This window comes from Octopus bimaculoides, chromosome 4, assembly GCF_046866305.1.
Source record: "Octopus bimaculoides isolate indiv1 chromosome 4, ASM4686630v1, whole genome shotgun sequence".
NCBI lineage: Eukaryota > Metazoa > Mollusca > Cephalopoda > Octopoda > Octopodidae > Octopus > Octopus bimaculoides.
Genome location: NC_142931.1, coordinates 733,441 through 754,880, shown reverse-complemented (window position 1 = coordinate 754,880; position 21,440 = coordinate 733,441). Strand labels below are relative to the sequence as shown.

The 21,440-nt window shown below is 38.5% G+C and overlaps 1 protein-coding gene and 1 non-coding gene across 2 annotated transcripts in view; one reads left to right on the top strand and one right to left on the bottom strand.

Annotated features, from left to right (window-relative positions):
- LOC106874517 (uncharacterized) overlaps positions 1 to 21,440 on the bottom strand; it is a 392,108-nt gene that overhangs the window by 42,396 nt on the left and 328,272 nt on the right. The gene's annotated exons all lie outside the window — the stretch shown is intronic.
- On the top strand, positions 5,518 to 5,636 carry LOC128247751 (5S ribosomal RNA). Its single transcript, XR_008264100.1, has one exon. It is a non-coding gene; the product is annotated as a 5S ribosomal RNA (ribosomal RNA).

Genomic DNA, 21,440 nt, shown 5'->3' with positions numbered 1-21,440 from the left:
AATGGCAGTCATTTTCGACTTCACAAGCCCGTGCTCTTTCCAAAACTTGCACCATAACACCCTCAAGAGTTTCAGACTCCACTTCTCTGATTTCTCTATTGATGTTCTCCTTCAGTTGCACCAGTGTCTTCGGGCAGATCAAGTCTGAGGAATGTGAAGGCCATTCAAAGTAGACTTCACACATGGTTCCAGCAAGATAAGGCAACTGCTCATACCGCAAGAGAAACAATGCAGTTGCTACGGCAGTGCTTTGGAGAGAGACTAATCTCCCGCTACGGCAATGTCAACTGACATTCACGTTCTCCAGGTTTGACTAGCCCAACTTTTTTATTGTAAGGACAACTGAAAGAGAGGGGTTTACGTCAACAAACCAGAAACCCTGGGGCAACTGAAGGAGAACATCAATAGAGAAATCAGAGTATTTGAGTCTAAAACTCTCGAGGGTGTTATGGTGCAAGTTTTGGAAAGAGCACGAGCGTGCGAAACCGGAAATGACTGCCATTCAAGCGATGTCCTTTTTCAAACGTGATGTAGGAGTGTTGCAAAATGTGACTCGTGCCTATTAATTTCCATTATGTCCTTTAATATTGTACCAAAATTTCATGCATTTATTTGTAAAGTTATGGAAGTTATTAAAAATTGAAACCCATCTGTGAATTTTGGGACATCCTGTATTTACTCACACATACCTGCAAACATATATATGCACACATACATGTGCATACATACACACTTGTATAAACATGCACCTATTCATTTATATATTTATAAATGTATATATATGTATGTATATATAACTACATGTGAATCGTTGGCGATTTTCTTCCTCCGTCTTCCTTTCTATTGGACTTTCCTCTGTTTCTGAAGAAGAGCTTTGCTCGAAACATTAAACCATCTTTCTTTCCTTCCATGAGCGTCTGCTAATACTTTACATGTACCACGTGCTCGCGTTGTTGTTTTTTGTGTTTGTTCATCTTCCGGCGTACGTACACTTTGAACTTTTATATGTAAGTATATATTTATCTAAATTCTGTACGACTATTCTTTCTTTCTATCAGCCCTTTCACGCTCATTCGTTTATATATTATATATATAAGCAGGAATGAAAAGGCAAGCGTTTGGCAGGACTTGACAATGACATTTAATTTAGTTATATATTAACAAAACGGTGTACCTAACAGCTGTTTCTAGAGTATCCAAGCTACTAGAACATTGTACCGAGTGAGGATTCCATAATCAAAGAAGAAGCTGTTAAACAGGAACATTACTCATCGATTACATTATTGTAGTTCATTTTATCAAGAGATAGAGGCGGAATCCAATTAACAATCCAATTAAAATAGATATTCGTTTGGTAGATCCCTAAACAAGAGAAGAAAATCGGTAATATCCATTAGTAGAATCAAAACAGAAAGAATGGTTTGATTATAATGCATGGTGAGGGAAATAGATATTACCAGATCCAATGTTGGATAAAGCCGTCAGTCTGTTATAAACTTTCTATTGAGTGGGTGTGTTCGGCTCTTATATGCATTGACTCTGTAACTTACCAAACCGCTAGATGTTGCAAGCACATGGAAAGGATTTTTATTTTCGTGTTGTCGTTTCTCTGCAGTGGGTTGTTAGAATACCGACGGTGGTTCCTATTCATTGTTACTCATGCCAGTGTTATATGCTTCTACATAAGCTACAGGTCGGTTCTCCTAAATAAGTTGTGCCAGTGTTCCTACATTATCTTTTCGTGTATCTATTGCTGAACGCTACACCTCTAGTCTACCATTTACCTGTTGATTTCTTTTGTATACCTTGCAGTCGTGTCACAGGATTTTCCTGCATGAGTATATCCTATTGATTAATTGTCTAATGGATCTACCCAGTTGGCATTTTACCTTAATTATACATTTCGTTTAACCTCAAGCTCTCCTATATCCATAAATTGGTTCCTTCCTGATGACAGTACCGACAAACATTATACCCTTTTGAAATTGTTATCCTGCTATGAATCTAATTTCTTTTCTTATTGCCGGATTCTACAATTGGACCCCACCTCCAAACAAATTGTTGTTCATTGTTTTAAACTTTTTTCTGTGTCAGTTGTTCACTCTGTGCCTTTCTTTTTGGGTTACAGCTGAAAAATTGCTTGAGATGGATGAAAATCTCCAGCATCTTACCAATCTAAGGATTGGTAGCTGATTTTTTCCTCTTCTTTAATATAGCCAGAATTCAGTAGACTGGCACTTCATGGCCGTAAGTTTCTCATAAAATGATAGAAAGATTTGTTCTTTTCTTATCCTTGGTTTCTAACCAGAATTCTGTACCTTGGACGGAAAGTCTACCATTGGAATATTTAGACTGATAACCAATTTTGATATTATTTTGGATTGAATTAGTTGTCTTGGATAGTCTTGATGCTGTTCTCTTCTTATTTTTGAGCACGTTCTTTCTTTGTTTGTTTCCATTCTTTTTAATTTTCATTTATTCTTTCGTCTCTTCCTTCTCCCCTATATTTTTTTCGATTATTACTTTCTTACATTCTTTTTTCGTTCTTCCTGTCCTTTTGTTTTCCATTTATTCACTCATCAATTCATTCTTCCTTATTTTGTCTCTTTTCCTTCTCTATTTTTACTTAAATTATTGTTTTGTTTTCACCTGTCTAGTTCTTCCAACCTTTTCTTACAAAATAAATCAACTCAGTTATTCGCTGTTTATACCATCCTCCTCCTAACCCTCATTTTGCTATTCAGCTCCTTCCTTCTCACTCTCTCCTTCTCCTTGCAGCCATTGCTTAATCGCTTCCAATTTCCGCCATTTTATGTAAAATAACACCGAACTAACAATTACCTGACCTAAAACATTAGCGATTTCAGGTGAAAAGCCTTTATAATATTCCTCGTTTATTTTTACAGTTAAATCAAGAGGATTGATACAAATACTGCTGGGTGTTAAATCAAGCGAATTGATACATTTCCCGCTGCTTGTATTTGTTTGCTACACAAGAGAAGAAAAATGGAAGAATCACGTAGAAGCAGGTAAAAATCTTGCAGTAACATTTGGGATTCATGAATTGAAGCCAGGATAGAAACTGCAAGTTTAGTCAGATACGTCAAGTGAAAATGATTAACAGAATAAAGGAATGAAGTTGTTCAGAATAAAAGGAAATGTAGGAAGTTATTTTATCAAGATGATCGCAGCAGAATACAAAGTTTTCTACAGAATGAAAGAGATACACGTTTCCCTTTTTTTATATTTAACAAAAATAATAATAATAAACATAGGTTCGGAATATTAACTGAATATATTTGCTTTAATCTTATAAATAGGAAAATGGCAGGGAGACAGGAAACTACAACAGCTGATGATGTTTTTTTAATGAATTGTAAGGATGGGGGACGAGAGGCAGATGTGAAACTACTGCTGCTGTGGCGGTTGCTGTTTCTGCTAAATTCTACAGCAATCAATAAATCTGAGGTATTCTTTGTCTGCTACGATCAGTGAGCTCAGAACCAATGTCATTCTAGTCACATATTGCATCAATAAAAATAATAGCATCAGTTATCTATTCAAAACAATTAATACTAATCACAGTGAGATCGATACGTTCGAATCAGATAGGTGTGGTGAGCACCAATAACATATTGGGTCAATATGGTAGGCATTCAGTCGAATACTTGAGTAGACTTATCCAAATGTGCCTCCGCCCCAATTGTATGACATTATACTAATATTAGAAAGCTTTTTTTTTTTTTTTGAACTGGGTGAATGATAGAATCGGTGGAGCAACGGATGTAATATTTTGGAGTATTTATTGACGTCTCTACGTTCTGAGTTCGATCTCTGGCTACATAGACTTTATCTTTAAGGGTCAACTGAAATGATTAAGTTTTGGAATATACCCAATCGACTGCAACACCAACAGCAGTAGCAGCAGGGACAGCAATAACAACAACAAACACAAAGAAAAACAGAATAAATCAAGTGAAACGCTGGTTAGAGAGTTGGAAAATGCCTTGTGGTATTTCGTCCAGTTCTTTACATTCTGAGTTGTAGTCCCACCGAGATCAATTTTGCCTTCATCCCTCCGAAGTCGATAAAATAAAGTTCCAATCAAGTATTCATGTCCAAAGTATCGACTAACCAGATCTCCTTAAAAATTGCTGGCATTGTGCCTAAATTAGAAACATTTCTTTTCCTCCTCCTCCCATCCTTATTTTGTTTGGGTTGTATTATTGAACTGTCTTGCGTAGGATGCGGGCTGTTCCCAGCTGGGCTAGTTTTTGGTGAGTGTGTAGTGTTGAAGGTCCAGGTAGATCTTCTACGTTTTTGTTCATATGTATTTTATCATATCCACTGCTCCAGTTATTACTGGTCTTGTTTTCACCGCCATGCCTCATATCTTCAATGCTTCAGTTTTGAGGTCTTTGTACTTTGACAATTTCTCCACTTCTTTTTGGGCAGTGTTTTGGTCAGAAGGGACACCAATGTCTATCAACAAGCAGGTGTTATTGTTATTATTATTATTATATTTTATATTTATACAAGTTGGCTCCAAGTCTCGCCCAGATACCTCAAGAGACAACAAGTTAGAAGTTCATGTTGGTATTATGCCTAGGGTGCCATATATTTGGTTTTGCACATAGTATTGTTCTAGAGAATGTTTAAGAAATCATAAGAAAATTATGAGTTTGTTTTAAAATTTGGGATTACATAGACAGCATTTTACGTAGGATATGGGCAGTTCCCACGAGCACTATCTTTTGAATTTCTGCCATTTTTGGGTTCCCTAGTATCTGAGCTAGGTAGCAATCATCCCCTTTTGCTATCATTACTAGGGCACCTTTGACTACAGCTATTTTTATAGTTTTCAGGTTCCACATTTTGCCAATTTCTATCTCAAGATCTTTATATTTGCTCAGTTTTTGGTAGGTCTTGACTGATACGTTTATATCAACTGAGACAGTCATATCAATGGGGAGGCATGATTTTTGTCTAAAGTTTTTCAATATGATGTCTGGCCTATTTGCATCTATCTTTCTGTCAGTTTGAATGGTGAAGTTCCAGAGGAGTGCGATGTGATCATTTTCAAGTACTGGGGGTGGTTTGTGTTCCCACCAGTTTTTATCATGGGGCAAGTCCAGGTTTTTGCAAATTACCCAGTGAATATATTGTGCAGCTCTATCATGCCTGTTGAGATACTCTGTAGGCGCAAGCAGACTGCACATGGAGACAACATGATCGATGGTCTCATTCTGTTGTTGGCATATACGACATAATGGGGAGCTGCCATTCTTTAATATGTTGGCCTGGTAGTTCTTTGTAGGTAGGCATTGATCTTGGGCAGCTGTGATAAACCCTTCTGTTTCTGATTTCAAGCCAGACGCCATTAACCACTGACGGGTAAGGGCTTTGTCAGCGTCGGCATTATTCGCTCTCTTTGGGTATTTGTCATTCAGAGGTTTTTCTTGCCATTTATCAGTCATAATATCTAAGGCAGTAGTTTTAGCCCTGGGTTTCATACGCTCTTACGGCCATATCACGCTGAGAGCACCGGTTCTCGTCCGATCACCGAAGTTAAGCAACGTCGAGCCTAGTGAGTACTTAAATGGGTGACCGCTTGGGAAACCTAGGTGCTGTAAGCATCGCACACTTTTTTCCACGGCGGTGCATCAGCATGGCCGCAGCTCTAAGCTGAAACTATAAAAAAAAAAAATTATTGTTTCATTTACACACAACCGATTAAACTATTGGAAAAGAAAAATTCCTAACATTGGGCAACAATAAGTAACCTTAGCTACGAAGAACCCACCTAAGCATCCTAGCTGTCCCTAATAGCACAGTTTTCTGGAGATGTTATTATCACTATTATTATTTTCATATACACTCAACAGATTAGACTGCTGAAAAAGGAAAGAATCCTAACATTGGGTTACAGCAAGTCACCTTAGATGCTAAGAACCCTCCTAAGTATCTTAGCTGTTTCTAATAACACTACTTTCTGCAGCTGTACTAAACTGGGTTTATGTCCATTTCCTCCATCCGTCTGTTCAGAACGTTAGTGTCATTATTATTATAGTTATTATTATTATTTTTATTATTACATGAAAACTCACACCTTATTTTGCTGGGTATAATAGAAAGTGTCAGCTGTCTAGAGCCAGCAGACTAAGATGACACTTGTTTTACTGGTCATGCTTCAAGAACCCTGCGAAGAATTCCTGCAGTTCCAAGCAATGCTGATTCTTGTAGGTGTTCTACCTTCACACTTGCACCAATCTTTTCCAACCATTTTGGTAGTTGAGTGCTGATACTGCCAAAAGTAATTGGTGCTCACTTTTGGTATCACGTCTACTCTCTTTATTGGCCACCGCCTTCGTATTTCTCACTGTAAATCGTCATAGTTGTTTATTTTTACTTCTTCTTTCACATTGATCCTGTTGTCACCGGGGAATGCTATGTCGATTGTCATACATGTTCTTTCTCTTTTATTCACCACAGCAATGTCCGGTTTCCGATGCCTGGTCAGGTGATTGCACAGGATCATGACATCCCACAGGATTTTGCAGTTCTCATTCTCGGTTACTACTTCTGAGGTTTGCTCAGACCATGTCTTTGCTCTTTGTAGTCCGTGATTTCGACAAAGCTTCCAATGGATCGTTCTTGCCACATTGTCAGGGCTTCGTTTGTATTCGCCTTGTGCTAATTCCGGGCATTCACTAACGAGCTGCCATACCATTTCATCCCTTTCACAACACATTATGCAAATGTCGCTATCGGTTATGTTGTCAATTCTGCACTTCATATAGTTGGTCCTTAACGTTTGTTCCTGGTCTGCGCATACGACAAAACATCTCACTGATAAAGAGCTTCTGTCTCTATCTTCAGGTCACTCTTCCTCATCCACAGCCACCGCTCCTCTGTATCTGTCCTGGCGTTCACATCTCTTGCAAACTGTCTGTAAATATTTTTTTCCTTCCATACTTTTTGTTTAAATTTTTCTTCAGTTACACAATTTTCAGTTTTAATGACGATGGCCTTCTTTGTGCTTCAACAGTGGCTCCACGGCATTTTTTTATATACCACTTTAGGCTTTTCTCTGCTTTGATAAGTCCTGGAAACTGATCAAACTTCTCCCTTCTGGTCAAGTACAGCCTATCGGTGATACTCTTAGGGTGGAAGGCTCCGTGTTTTGTCCACATTTTTATCGTCTTGGTATCCATTTTATAATTCCCGCTCCATACCGAAGTGATGCTATCGCCCATGTATTAACTGCTTGGATTTTATTCAATTCACTCAGTTTTGAGCGCAGTACCAACCTCAATCTTCGGAAATAGTCCATCTTCAGTTTCCCTTTCTTTTCCTATTATCTCGTTGTACTCTAGTACACCAAGGTATTTGTATCCTTCCGTTCCAATTTGCTTAATCAAGTCTCTATTCGGTAGTTCTATCCCTGCTCGGGACTGTACCATGCCTGTTTTTAGGTAGATTATTCCGCACTTCTTGAGTCCAAATTCCATTCTAATATCGGCACTAAAACAGTGGACCGTGTTCACCAAGGAACTCACTTGTGTCTCATCCTTGCCATACAGTTTCAAATCATCCATGAAGAGGAGGTGGTCGATTGTTTGGGATTTTTCCATTAGTTGTTACCCCCGCTTCATTTTCCTTAGTACCAATGCCAGTGTATCTTGCGGAGGACAAAGCAACGGAGATAAGCTGCCACCCTGGAAAATCCCTCTTCTGATACCCAGGGTGCCCAAGCTTTTTCTGTAAGATGTCAGTTCTATTTTCCATCCCACCATTCTTCTCTTCAAGAAACACGTTACATTCCTCGCAATTCCAAACAGATCGAAGCACTCGATGATCCACGAATGTGGAATCATATCACAAGCTTTGCGATAGTCAATCCAGGCCACATTATTATTATTATTATTATTATTATTATCATCATCATTATTATTTTCTCTTTATCACAGGTTTTGTTGGAACTCCTGCAGTCTTGCATGCGTAACGGGATTGCTATCTGCAGTCCACGGTACCATGCTATTCGTTCTTTTCAGCAATCTAATACTTTCCTGATTATTCTGGCTATACCAAGAAGACAACCCTTTTGTAACAGTTCTACTGGGCACTCTATTCCAATTTCCTTTATATTCCTCTGATTCCATCTGATATTGTTCCCAAGATCCCAACAATAATTGGCACTATATTCACCTTCGTTTTCCATAGCCGGGCTATTTCGTACTTAAGAGGATTGTGTCTATCTTTTCACCTCCCTTCTTGACTATTCGGGGGTCAAAGGGTCATGCAACGTCAGCTTTATAGCATCTGTGGTGCACCTTGCCCACCACCACTACTTCCGGTCTGTTATGATCTAGTTACTGATCTGTTTGGATTGGGAAATCCCACAGGATTTTGCTAGCCTCCGACTTTGCCACTCTCTGCGGTTTGTTCTCATAACACGTCTTGTCTCTCTCTAGCCTCTACTTTTCGCACAGTTTCCAGTGTAGCACTTTCGCTGCCTGGTCGTGTCGTCACAACTTGTAGTGGTTTGGATCAAGTCTAGGGCAAGTCTAGGGCTAAAATTATTATTATTATCAACGAAACGAAGAAAAAGTGGGGGACGTGTAGATAATGGAGAGAGAGAAGGGGGGATGGAGAGAAGGGGAGATGGTGAGAGGAATGGATAGAAAGAATATGAGAGAAAATTGCTTGTCTTTTAATTTGGAGAGGAGGAGCGGCTGATTAAATCTATATTCTTTATCGTGTGGTGGTCTTGACTTTCATCCATACGTGCCTCTCTCTCCCTCTCTTTCTGTCAGAACAACTCGACTAACACACACGTCACAGTAATCTGTTGAGCTTTTCTTTTGCTTCCTTTTATGTCTTCCTTTGTTTCTTGTGTGTTACTTAATCTTTCTAAACTTCCCTGCCTCCTTCTCCTTCTCCTTCATACCCTCTCTCTTTCTCTCACCCACCCACCCTTCTTCTTCAATGTTAATGGCGTTACAGGATTTAGTTTTATTGTAAGAGAGGATGTGACCTCGTCAAGAACTGTCAGTTGGTTGCTATAGACACACACAAGAATGGCTTCAAGACATGATAGCAGTACATCTATGAAGGAATATAGATCAATAGAATAAACTCGGACGCTGAACTTTGCAAAGTAGAGTACCGATACTATCACCGTTAGGGAGAAGTTGTTGTTGTTGTTGTTGTTGTTTAACCCTAGGCCACTCCTGATCGTGGTAGGTCTATGTTATGGTTATCCCGAAAGAAGATCTGTACCGAAATTTGATTTGAAGTATTAGAATGGCAACTGGAAATTTCTGTGAGAATTTGGCCATAAGAACTCTACCTGGGTAAAGGATTTAGCATTCTATTTAGAATATAATCTCATGTCAAATCTGAAGCTTAAATGAAATCTTGATCTACGATTAAAAGCTTTTCAGTGGAGCGAGATCGTGTCATGGAGTCTCTTGTTTAAATGACAAAAGAGTATATTTGAAATTACATTATCCAATGTGTTCTTCGTATTTTGAAATGATAGGATGAAATATGACGGCAGTTTCACGGCTATTTCTGGCAGGTAAATGGTTAAGGAGGGCTTCATCTAGTTGACAGGAATTATGTTGGTTATACATGACTAAGAATCGAGGGTTCGAATCACGTTTGCACTTTTGCAATGTTTTCAGACATTTAAGTTACTACCTTTTTTTTTTTCCATATTTTCCTGCTTAGTAACACTTTCATACTTTACTGTCCAGCTGTAACACTTTCAGATTTTACTATCCAACAACACTGCCTTACTTTCTGAACCAGGGTTTTTGTCAATATCTTTGGAGAGGATGATACATGGTTAGGGATGTAGTCGACATATGGCTGATATTTTATTTGTATGTATACATGTATGTATATATGTATTTACGTATGTGTGTACATATGCATGTATCGATATGTGTATAGTAGGTAGATACCTATATATATATATATATATATATATATATATATATATATATATATATATATATACACACACATGTATTCATACCTACACAAGCAAGCAAGCACTCACACACACACACAGAGAAGAGTATCAAATGTAAATAAATGCCACATTCTAACAAGAATGCAACACAGCAAATGTCACCGTTTCCGACCCGTGATGCAGGTGGTGAATTTTATGAACTCTTAAGGATTTGCAACTTGAAATCAGGCTCCGTTGTTGGCTTTCAAGGAGTTCGTTGTGAGAATTAGACAACTCTTGCTATTTTAGTGTATTTCAAAGATAAGAAATTGTTGTAGCGGATGTGCTCTTTACTGGGAGGAAACAAGAAGCTGTAATTGATTTACAATTGCTAACCCATAACACATACACACATACAGATACAGATTAATGCATGTGTTTGTATATGTGCATGTATGTGTGTATCTGTGGGTGAATATATGTATATATAAATATATACATGCATGTGCATTGTTTTCAGATGTGTGTGTGTGTGTGTGTGTGTGTGTGTGTGAATGTATGTAAATTAGTGTATACGTATATAAATGTATGTATGTATATATATACATATATATGTATATATATATATATATACACAGACACATACAGACACATACAGACACAGACTCTCTCTTTCTCTCTCTGTCTCACACACACATATGTTGAAATACACACATACACATACGTATATATGTGTGTGTGTGTGGGGGGGGGTATGCATGTGTGTAAATAAATAAGAATATGTATATATTTGCAATATTTCTTGTTGAAAACAAATCAAATCACGAACTCCACCGAGATCTTGACACAATTCAGTGGATTAATTCATATATTTTAGTAAGTTGCTGACTGCAACGGGTGTATAGATGTTCCGCTTGGTTGTGAGATCTTCAAGATCTCTCATTCGTGTAGAACAAACAAAGCAGCCATTGCAATCCACACACGCGCGTGCGCGCATGCATGCATACGCACACATACACTGACATACACTCACTCACTCACACACACACACGTGCGTGTGCGTGTGTGTGTGTGTGTGTGTGTGTGCGCGTGTGCGCGTGTGTGTACATACAATAATATCACCGAAAATGTTGACTGATATTTATATTTATCAATACAAAAACGTAAATTCATGTGTATGTATATAAAGTATGTATATAAAGAAAGTGTGTAGATTAGTTTCTTATCTTAGGAAATAGAATACCGATGTGTCGAATGTCTCCTTAGTGGACAACATGTTAGTCACGTGACTAAGGAGATATTAACATAAAACTTGGTGAAGCAAATAAATCTTTTAGAAAGCAGCTTCTTAGTATCCAAAGAGTATCTTTTAGAATATACTAGACTGGGAAGCGAGCCAATTTGGACAGCATCACTTCCGAGACATGCAAGAAGCGATAAAACATAGTCACCATTATACAAACTTGCGGAACTTGCAGAAACGTCAAGAAATTTCTATCTACAAGATCTTATCTTTTCTATGGTTGTGTATATAGGGCAAGCTCAATACCATCTGATGTTAGAAGAATTATGCGGGTTTACAAGAAATACTTTTAAGATCCGATACAATCAACACATACATTCGTTTAAGTATAAGAGAAAGAAGTAATTGCACCTCATTCCTTGTGATCTGAAAGATCATAAATAGCAAGAGACTCTCGCAACCGAATGAATTATCAGCTTCTTTTGAATAAATAAACTTTACTAGAAGTAGAGACAACTCTTTAGAATGTAGTGCCTTTTGAGTATGTGTATTCTGGGATTGGTCAATTGACAGAGTCGTGAGATTGTCGGATAGATGTACCTTGTTGTTCACTATGCGCTAAATTCAAATCCTTCCGCGTTCAAGTTTGCATTTCCTCCTACCAGGGTCGACAAATAAAGTTCCAATCCAGAACAAGAGTTAGGGGAATTGTCAGTGCACCAAATAGGATGCTTTGCGACATTGAGTCTGGTTCTCTGCATTATTGGGTCATCACTGAGCTGGACTGTATTGGCCATTGTCATTTCCTCGGACCACATCAATGGAGCATAACACGAAGATCTATCTACATGCAGGGACAACTGCTGATCTTTTCGAAAACAAAATGTATCTCAATATACAACACGGAAATTAATGGGAAAAACGTTTCAAGTTATTGAATGTCGTGTTACGGCGAGATTCTCAAACAACGAAGAATTCTGTAATACGATGATGCGGATGTTAGTATTTTGAAAAGCTGTTGTCAGCTAAGTCCGTCGTGAGGATCATACAGTCGCCTTCCTCTGTGTGGTGGTCGTAGCAAGAGAGATTTTGGGGAAAGAATTGAAAATGTTGAAGACACCTTCCCCTTCGGTAGTTTCTTCAAGTTCAAGAAGCTGAAGGTTGTTAAGGAGGAGCTCTTGATGGGCCGAGAGAACGGGAGCACTCACAGCCTGATCACGAGGGACGGACAACACAAATGAGAGAGTGCACTTGCACTCGGTAGTCACAGTATTCCTGGATGTGTGAGCTTCCCCGGTTGTCCCTTGATATCAATCCCGTCCCACGTATTGAGATAATTCATTTGTTATGTATTTGGTCTGTCTGTTTCTCCATCATCGATTTTGCAAAACCCTTCCGGCATCATTTTTGTTATTTGTCCTTGAAACGTCCTCTCATCTGCCACCCTTGAGGAAGATATAAATTTGAACAAGAATAACAGCAACAACAAGAAACGCAACCATAATAACAACAACAGCAACAACAATAACAGCAACAACAACAACAACAACAACAACAACAACGATGATCTTGGTAGTTGTTATTGTTGTTGTAGTAAACAAGGTAGTATAGAGATGCCTGGGGAGTTGAGTCCGTGACTCGATTACAATTCATTTACAAAGATTAATGTCTTGGGCAAAGAAAGAACGAAACACACGCGCGTGCACACATACAAGAAAAAAAGCGAAGAATATATATTAAAAAAAAAAACGGTAACTATGAACGTAATCATGTTTTTTTTTAATATTTTCCAGGGAGTCCTTACAAATTCCAGGTTTCATGTCTTTCTACAGAAATCAATATTATTTCGTTAAGTCGTCGTTTTCGTCACGTGGATCGCTTATCGAAAGGAACTGAAATAAGATATTGATCAGTGCCTATTGAACAGTGGATTCTGTTCAGTTATCGTGTGATCTCTCGGTAGGTTGTTCTCCGTTATTTAGCCAAGAAACTAAACTGGCTTAATGTAACTATCGGTATCAAGGGAAGAAAGACAGTGTGTTCCACTGTAATAATAAACACGACCACAAGAAATCGATATATAATCGATAAAACATTGATCTAGTGTGTCAGCCTTAAAGCTTACCGTAATCAGATCTGTGTTGCCGGTATCGATGACCAATACGACACCAAAAAATAAATCGCCGATAACAAGAGGGGAAAGACCAAGTAAGGAGGACTTAGTTCACGGTTTTGTTGTCATTTGCTTCTGCTGCTGCTATCGTTGATGTTGCTATCGTCGATGTTGCTAATGTCATTGACGATGCTTTCGTTGCTATTAATGTTGCTACTTTTGTTGCTGCTACGAGGGTAAATGCTGTTGCTATTGTTGTTATAATTGCTGAGTTATTACTGTTCCTCCGGTTATTGTATCTCTCATCCTTGCTAATGCTATTGATGTTGTTCTTGCCACAGGTTGCTATGGCTGTTTCAATTCTTGTTGCTACAGTTGTTGTTGCTATTGCTATTGCTATCGTCATTGATATTTCTGTGATTACTGATCTTGCCATTCAGTCATTGAAGTTATTACTGTTGCTATTTTTCATGCCAATGCAATGTTTCAACTGTTGCTAATGTTACAACTGTTAGTATTCTGATGTTGATATTACATTCCTTACTCTTTTACTTGTTTCAGTCATTTGACTGTGGCCATGCTGGAGCACCACCTTTAGTCGAGCAAATCGACCCCAGGACTTATTCTTTGTAAGCTTAGTACTTATTCTATCGGTCTCTTTTGCCAAACCGCTAAGTTACGGGACGTAAACACGCCAGCATCGGCTGTCAAGCGATGTTGGGAGGACAAACACAGACACACAAACATATACATATATACACATACATATATACGACGGGCTTCTTTCAGTTTTCCTTTACCAAATCCACTCAAGACTTTGGTCGGCGTCCTGAGGCTATAGTAGAATGCACTTGCCCAAGGTGCCACGCAGTGGGACTGAACCTGGAACCATGTGGTTGGTAAGCAAGCTACTCCTGCGCCTAATCTACTGTTGTCGATTCTGATATCTTTGCTGCTATAACTGTGGCAATCGTCGCTGTAGTCGTTGTTGCTATTAGATGAATCGCAGGAAAATTAACGAGTAAACATTTCGATTGTCTGGATAACATCTTCACTGAAGTTGTTTGGTCGATTGAATTTAGTTTCAAATCATTCTAAAACACATCGCACTGCACTGGACCCCCCACCACCACACTGCAATGTCCATTCCCCTCCAAGACACTTCTTATTAGTTACAGAGGCTGAAATTTTCCAGAAGATATTTTATCAAACCTGTTCATCTGAGGTGGGTTTATCTGTTGACAAAAATGGGATAATATATTGTGTGAGGTGGGTTACTATCTGATGAAAGACATTTATATGTTTTCTGTGAATTGGGCTAATATCTTGTTCAAAGTGGGTGTATATGCAGTGTGAAATGGGTTAAATCATTGATAGTCGTAGGTTAATACGATGTGAGTCGTAATATCCTGTCAGAATATCGCATGTGTGAGTTAATAATAAATAAAGTGTGCAGAAATGGGTTAATGGCGCGCTGATTGGTAAGTCATCGTTTCGTGGGAAGTGGGTTCATTTATCTATCATCATCATCATATAGACGCTGGGCTAGGTGACATACACATGTATGCACACATATATAGGTATATATGCTTATTTATATACACACACACATATGTGTGTGTGTGTGTGTGTGTGTGTGCACATGCATACGAACATACATGTTTTTGTCTGTTATTTTACATTGATTAAAGGTGTAACAGGTAACAGAGCCATTGTCATCATTTATGCATTAGTTAGGACAACACTATCAGCACAACAACAACAACAACAACAGTAGCCAGCTGATCGTCTCTAATGCTGTTTCATTGATTACAACTGCTGTACTGATTACACATATTGTGATTACAACCAGCGTAGTAGTAGTAGTAGTAGTAGTAGTAGTAGTGATGTGGTGGTGGTGGTGGTTGATATACTTCAGTAAACACAACTGTAACAATTACCTGGATAGAAACCACAAATTGATTTGTATTAATTATAAATAAAACACCAATAATGATGGTAGTGATGGTGGTGGGGGTGGGAGATGGTAGACACACATCAAGCATGCTGGACAAACTGCCTTGTTGAATTTAGTTCAGTCCCTTAACAGCGTCCATAAAATAAATCGCCATCATGTCGTGAACTGGGGTCAGTGGACCTTACTGACCCTCCTTTCGAGCAACATAGCCTAAGGTCCAATGAGGGGCAGTACGAGAAAACCTTATCTATCTAATATTATCAATCAATCAATTAATCTGTCTGTCTGTCTGTCTGTCATGTATGTATGTATGTATGCATGCATGTATGTATGTATGTATGTATGTATGTATTTAGTCAGTTAAATTCCTCCTCTGAAGAAGGAACCGGTTTCTAACAATGATACACACAAAGCTCCATCTTTGGAATTTTGATAACGAAAACAATGTCATATTTGAAACCTGTGCAAAGTCTTGCATAGTTTTATTTTTCTGTCTATTGTTCTTGTAATGTGCAAATCAATTGGTTGATTTCTTTTTCCGAAAATCCAAGCTTATCCAGACCGACTGTTAAGCATTTACTTACAAATCCAAATGCTTCAATTATTATTGGTATAAATGTAAATTTGTAATCTTGATATAGAAGCTGGAGGTTTCGAAGCAGTTATCCATAGTTATCTTCTTTCTTTTTGATTATCAAAGAGATATTCAGATGAGCAGGACAGCTGACCGTTGTGGCGGAACATACGTTTTCTTGTCTGCTTACAATTGATAGATGTTCTATGTATATGTATGTATGCTCTCTTTCACTTTTTAATTTACAAAATTTTTAATGGGTCACCTACTTGGTGGCAAGGTTGTGAAGGAACTAGTTTTGTTCATCATTCTTTAAATCTTAAGACGGTTTTGCAGATTTTTATAGTCCCATATATCGTGGTCATTTGTAGTGTATGAATTAAAGATTTGCGTTCTCTCCCCAAGATCCCAAGTTCAGCCATACTTTGCTCAAGACGAGTTAGTATGTATCCTGTTGCTCTAATAATAATAGATACGAAGCTGAAAGTGTATGTTAGGTCCTGGATTTGCAGAATCCTTAGATGTACTCTTTCTCTTGTATTTCTCTAACAAAATTAATGTCCAGAAAGCAGCTGATTTCCACAACAGAACATTTCTTTTCTTTCTGGTCCAACACAACAATATTTGGCGGGTGTGTTTTAACTTGGGGGCTGTTTTAATTTTATACGTGTATGTATGTTACCGTTCAGTTTTATTTCAAGATTTCTGGCCAATAGAAAGGGAGCCGGTTTCTAGCCTAGATTCAAGGCTTCTTCATTGGAATTTCAACATCAACAACAGGATATTTTTGTTTGTTTGTATGTATGTATGTATGTATCTATCTATCTATTTGTTTTATCTGTCTATCTGTCATTATTTATCTAAAGGCGGTGATGTGGCCGAACCGTTAGCACGCCGGGATAGATGTTTAACGATATTTCTTCCGTCTTTACGTTCTGAGTTCAATTTCAATCGAGGGAGGTCGACAAAATAAGTACCAGTCAAGTACGGTGGTCGATGTCATTTCCCCTCCCCTCAAAAACTGATGGCCCAATGCCAAAATTTGATCTATCTAAAATTATTGATAATCTATCCTCATTTATCTACATATCTTACATTATTTACATCTTACAATTGTCTTTATATCTATCATCATCATCATCAATATACAAACATTATCAAACTAAGACTATCCACGTATATAACATTATTGATATATCTAACATTATCAATCTAACACTATCTAAGAATATTTACCTACATAACATTATTGATATATCTAACATTATCTAACATTCTTTATCTAACATTATTGATCATTATCTCATAACATTATCTCTCTAACAAATACAAACCACTATTGTTACAACTGTTATCTTGAGAAACGAGAAATCCCAATAGAATATCAATATTTTCTACAACTTTTCTTACAGACTCCTTTAAGGCGGCCAACAGAATCATTAGACAGTAAGAATGTATTGACGTATCTGAGCCAGCTTGCTGCACTCTGAGATCAAATCTCGCTTCTATAAACAGCCTACTCATGACAACAAAAGCTCACATGCCATATCTGACACAGACGCGTAGCTTGGTGGTTAGGGCATTCGATTGGCGATCGTAAGATCGTCAGTTCGATTCCCAACAAAGCGTTCTGTCCTTGAGCAAGTCACTTTATTCCACGTTACTCCAGTCCACTCGGCTGGCAAAAATGAGTTGTAACTGTAATTTCAAAGGGGCCAACCTTTGTCACATTCCGTTTCATACTAAATCTTTCAGAGAACTACATTAAGGCTACTCGTGCCTGTGGAGTACTCAGCCACATGCATTTTGATTTCACGAGCAGGTTATTCTGTTGATCGGATCAACTGGAACACTGGTCGCCGTAGTCGACGGAGTGTCAATATCACTGACACATCAATAATGATGTGCAGAGTGATGTGTTAACTGGGGCAGCATCTCGCGAGCAGTATGTATGAAAAAGGGATCTTGCATTGAAGCAAGACGAAGACCACGAACTCTCCAAATCCCATAGTTTCAGGCTTAACATCCAAAACAGTAATTTAATATAATTTCACACCAAATTAGATATTCAGTATTTTTGTTTTAGTACAGGTGAGTCTGCGGCAACAGATTCCTTCCCACTTACAGTCCAGTCCGAGTATTCATGTATCACCCCCACCCCACTACCTCAGGCTATGACTACCAATGATGCAAAATAATACCTTCATCTACTTCATCATTAATAAACTCTGAAATATTTCCTTCTGAAAACTTTGATTTCGCTCATTAATGCATCAGATCTACACTAACTGCAGTGAGGGCCGACCCTAGGTTTGTAGGCGTCTCGGGTAAGCTGGACTTCGGAGTGTACAAACTAACAGTCATTGAAATTTCGTTGTCTTTGTCACGCCCTCCTTGGTGCCCCCCTAGCACATGGCGCCCCGGGCAACTGCCCGAGTTGCCGGTACCTCGAGCCGGCCTTGACTGCAGTCCCAATCTTACCTGTGCATTATTAATGAGCTCCCACTCTCACCTACATGTCACCATACACTCTAAAACCATGCATTTATCTGCTTAACGAGGATATCCTAGAGATGGAAATTACAATATTCAAAAGCATTTATTTTAACCTGTTTATATTACAAGAATCAAGAATCAATACCTTAGTAAAATTAGAACAATTTTCTGTTTTTCTTTTTAATTGTTTAGTGGAGGGGTCGGTACCTTTAGCCTTTGCAGGATCTATAAGACCGGGAGGATGGAGAAGTCTGCATTCTTGGCCTTAGCAGATTCTCCAAGATTTGGAGGGATTTGTGTCTTTAGCCTTACCACTCTGGGGTCTGGAGGAGGGATGGGGTCTGTGTTCTTAGTCTTTAAAGGCTTTGAGAGATCTAGAGAAACGAACCTTTCCCGCCCTCCTCTGAAGTCGACGGTTGTAGGGAAACATGTGTAGGGAGAAAATTGTGAAGAAGGATGGCAGGAATTAATGCTGGGCCTGGAGTGGTTACAATACAAGTAAAGAAAAGATGAAGTATGAATGAATAGGGAGTATCTGGGTGAAGGTGACACATGATAAGCCACCCCCGAGGAACAGAGACCAATGCAGTCCTGGTAGAAGAATCAGAGAGAGGGGACAGCAAACGTGAGGCTCAGGGGTTGGGGTATGTTGGGGAATTACTTTATGTTAATCAGTTGGGTGGATTTTCATGGTATATGGTCTGTAATGTCTGTGTGTCTAGCTGTAACGCCGTCCCCGATGTGGGAATATTACTGTAATATGAGTCCGATGTGAACCTTGGAAAGGATTAGAAACTAACTGGGGCTGAAGTATTTTCTTGTACTGAGACGATCGTTACTGAACCGCTGTATATTAATAAATACTTACGGAGTAAAACCAAAGCACTTGGCTTCATGCAAAACTTCTCGTGTGATCTATATATAATATATAGGAGTAGGCAGCGAACTGCTTGAATCATTAGCACGTCGGACAACATGTTTAGTGGCATTTCGTCCGTCTTTACGTTCTGAGATCAAATTCTTCCGAGGTCGGTTTTACCTTTCATCCTTTCAGGGTCGTTAAAATAAGTACTAGTTGGACACTGGGATCAATGTTACAGAAATTACTAGCCTTCCATTTTGTTCGCTCGAAGGCATTGTGAGCTATCTTCACTGCTAAGAGGTTATTCTTCTGAACTATGGTCGACCAACATGCCTGCCCGCTATCAAGCTGGCTGTACATGAGGACTTTGGGTTTTCTTTCGTCACTCATTGTGACGACACGGCCAGCCCAGTACAATTGTAACTGCATAAGGAAGCTCTCGATTCCACCAATCTTACACTTGCTAAACAGGTCGGCACTGGAAACTCTGTCTTTTAGTGAATAACCGCAGATTGTCCCGTGACAGCCTTTGTGGGAGATGTCTAGTTGATTGATCTGTCGTCTATGGGGTATCCACGATTCTGAGCCTTACAAGAGAGTAGAAAGAATGGCAACTTTATAGACCTGTACTTTGGTGTCAGGTTTAATGCTCCTTTCATTCCACGGCGATGACGGAGTTTGCCGAATGCGTTGGTTGCCTTTGCAAGACGGTTGACGATCTCATCATCAAGGGAAGCGCTCAAATTCACTTTACTAACAAGATATGTAAATGACTTCACAATTTAGGTTTTTTCCATCAACCTGTATAGGAGTGTCAGGAAAACTGTGAACCGGTGGCCTCTGCTTGACCCCTCGAATTTGTTTAGGAGTAGGGCAAAGGTTGGTGGATTACTTCCGTCTTCTTTATGCTGATGGTCAAAGCAAAGGCTTTACACACACACACACACCCACCTCTATTTTGAGTTCTATTTTTCTTGTTTGTATTCTAAACATCTCTGCGTGTGTGCGTGTATGTGTGTGTGCGTGTACTCGTGTCATTAGCAGGTTGTAATGCAACCAGTGACCATAGATTAATTTATAATGTAGAGTGACAGCGGCCAGGAGAATATATAATCATATGAAGTGATACAGCAAACATGAAGTGATATTTCCACTAATAGTTAATTCAATAATTAATCGAAGAAGAAGAAGGAGAAAAAGAAAAAGAGGAAGCAGAAGAAGAAGAAGATGAAGAAATGTCTAGACTGTTATCTCTCTATTTTCTGTTTACCACAAAACGATCAGATAAGAGAAAATTCTCATCAAATTTAGGTTCGATATCACACGCAGGTATGTATAATATTTGTTTTTACTGTTTCATTCAGCAGATAAGATCTTGTTATTTGATATAGAATTCAATAATTATTTCTGACGTCATTATAACGAATCAGATTCATTAGTGTTGGTGGACAAAAAGAATTGGTGGAGGACTTATTATATAACGGTTCGAACTGAATGTAACAATGATCGAGGGTCGAATGATTGAAAAATCGTTCCCATGAAACCCAGAACGCCATTAATCTCTGTTAAACGTTCAAGACCCAACGGATATACCTATCGCGATTCTCTCTTCCCTTATTCTTTCATTCAGTAATTTACTCCACCTTATTCTCTCATATAGATATGTGGACGACATTATATATATATATATATATATATATATATATATATATATATATATAGTATTTAAACGAACAAACAAATGGATTTAAAATTTTGCTACAATTGTTTCGCTCAGAATCTTTAATGTAAGTACAGTGCAATATTTTGGATTACGCTTAAAGATTATGGCATTTTCATGCTCGTCAGGCGATATCAATCGATTCCCAGGCAAGTAACTTGCTTGGGAGTCAATTAATTACTCAAAAGTCTTTATCCAACTCTGTTTTAAATACTACTTGATGAGTGTGAGAATTGCATAATGTATGATGTAATGCAAAATATTGTATTATGCTGATATTAATCAAAGATTCTTAGTGAAGCAATTGTCGTAAGATTTAAAATCCTTTTGTTCGCTTATAAACATTTCGCGCAACACAAAAGGCGGCGAGCTGGCAGAATCTTTAGCATGCTGGTTCAAATTCCGCCGAGGTCGAATTTGCCTTTCATTCCTTCGGTGTCGATAAAATAAGAACCAGTTGAGCATTGAGATCGATGTAACTGACCCAGCCCCTTCTCCAAAACTGCTGGCCTTG